The sequence below is a fragment of the Thunnus maccoyii genome, chromosome 18 (genome assembly GCF_910596095.1).
Source record: "Thunnus maccoyii chromosome 18, fThuMac1.1, whole genome shotgun sequence".
Classification (NCBI taxonomy): domain Eukaryota; kingdom Metazoa; phylum Chordata; class Actinopteri; order Scombriformes; family Scombridae; genus Thunnus; species Thunnus maccoyii.
In genome coordinates, this window is record NC_056550.1 from 9,675,598 (window position 1) to 9,678,140 (window position 2,543).

Genomic DNA, 2,543 nt, shown 5'->3' on the forward strand with positions numbered 1-2,543 from the left:
GGGAGAGGGGAGGGGGGGTTGGGATGGATGGGCCGGGGCTCCGAATAGGGAGGCCCGCTGAAACTAGCTAAATCGATCCGGCTTTACCCCGGGAAATGTGGGGCAATGAGACAACTCGCAGCACGACCTGCACCTGGAGGAACAAATACCCTGCTTATAGCTAGCGTTAAGCTACCTGACACTAGGCAGCCAACTGCTAATATAGGTACAACAACAATGAAAACAAAGGCTCATTTGCTATAGACACACATTCAACAACTTTGCCTGCGATATCCCCAGTCCGTGTGCTCCTCCGATTGTCCCTCGTCTGGGGGAGAGCGGAGGAAAAAGCTATCCATTCAAACCAATTTCCAATACGGAATAGCACTAATGTTAATTTGGAAGTTCGCGGAGACGAGAGTTGCCACAGCCCGACATAAACCGATTCCCCCAAACCGCCTCTAACAATATAAACAACAAAACGCGGCAGCTCGTTGCATTTCTAGCTAACCTCTTGTGTATGGTGAAATAATGTGCCCGGTCATACAACGTTTAGCCTGAGCTGTGTGGCCCTCAACCCGCTCCTCCCGTGGTTTGTGATGTGTTGAGTCTGAGCCTGTAAATCTCAAAATGGCGGTCGCGCTTTTCTCTGAAATGTCACATCCGCATGGAGATCCAAACACTGGCCCATCCCCGGCCAGGTTCACATCCATGATAGGGATCAGGCGTGAGCATCTGGGAAAAAAGGGGATATTAAATAGAAAAACAAATAACACTTAGTGTGGAATAGGAATTTGATTACGAGACTGACAATATAGCCTACATGTTGCATTTGGGCCTTATAATCACATATTTACCAAAACACGAAAACAGTTTATTGTCTGAATGTGTACAGAAACTAAAGTACTGAACAAAGTGCGATTTTGGTGTATTTGATTAATCCCATTTGTTAGACCTCATACACTACTATTGCAGAGATCCAGGAAATCCCAGTCCATTTACTGCGCAGAGGGACTTTATACAACGTCCATGTACCCTCCGTTCAAATAAGTTGTGTTCAACTTGTTTGATAACAGGATAAACAAATATACATTATTTTATTCTTTTTGTTTTTTAGGCCTAAGAACAGTCCACAATGTAATGTTTATGGCCTATAATCCATGTGATGTTTCTTATGTTGTAATTTGATAGTGGGTCCTTTTGTCCACGAGGGGACGCTCTTGCTTCATTGTTGGAGTATGCTTGGGAAAACCGCCAGACTATTAGAGCCCAGACATGGCTGCAGTAGCCCAGGGAGAAACATGACTACCAAAGCAGGGCCAGCCCTAGCACATCTGGTGCCCCGGGTGAGCTTCACCCCCCAACACCCACACCCCCCTAAAAAATAAAGAAAGAAATATATAGATAGATAGATAAATAAGTGAATACATGTGCAGCGATGGTTCTAAAGACACAAACATGCTTTTTGTTTATTACAATATTCACTGAAACAAATCTAATTACAATTACAATATATGACTAAAACAAATCAAATCAAGATCAACAAAAAAACACAAGAAAGACATGCAAAACTCACACTAGGGAATCATAAATAGACAATATAATGTAGAACTTAAGTATAAATTTTAAATAGAACAGTTTTTACTTTGTGACAATTCCTATGAATGTGGTTTACACTTGGCCTCAGGTGACTCAAACAACTGTCGTTACAACAGCCAGGAGCACTAATGAACCAAGTGGAATCAGTGACCTTGATAACGACCCCACAGAGGTTAAATACCTGGGACTCCCTAACTGACTCCCCAGTCAGTTAGAACTGAAGAAGTCCCTTGGATGAGAGCCGAAACATCTTCAAGTATCTACAACAAAGTCCAGTTGCCCTTGATTCAACCCTCCTCCTGAGAATCTTCACAGACATGTATGTGTACACAGGTCAATGTGTGAATGTGTCCCACACATCCTTATATAAAGGCTGTTACATTAGGTGCATCAAAATATACTTTCAGAGTACAATGATTAAATAAAAAGTATAAAACAACCACCTTTGGATATTTGCATACTGCTAAGTATAAACAAGCAGTGAAATTTAATGTATCAGAAGTGTTATGTGCAGTGTATGTGCTGCCCTATCTGCCTCTATCAGCGATTCCCAGATGACTGGGAACTGGGACTGGCTCTTCAAAATACGCTTAAAAAACGTTCTTATAGGACTTGGCTTCATGCTCGCCTGTTAAATGGTCCCTTAGTGATTCCTTGCATTTTAGGATTTTTAATAACCTTCTTAGAATAAGTTGTAACTTGTTGCATTCAGCAACATACTGATAGGGATTCTATTACACAAAGTAATGAAGGGACAACATAGTAGCTAACTAATAGTGAACTAATGATAGTGTTAAAGTTGTCTTAAGTAAATCATATGCTCTGGTTTATACTTTTGCTGGTTGAACTTAAACATACTGTATACTGGGGCTTTAAATTTTAGTTCACTGTGAGATAAATGATGTGTATGACCAACAATATACACCAGGATCCTGTGTTTGCACAAACAGATGTCACCGAACCTT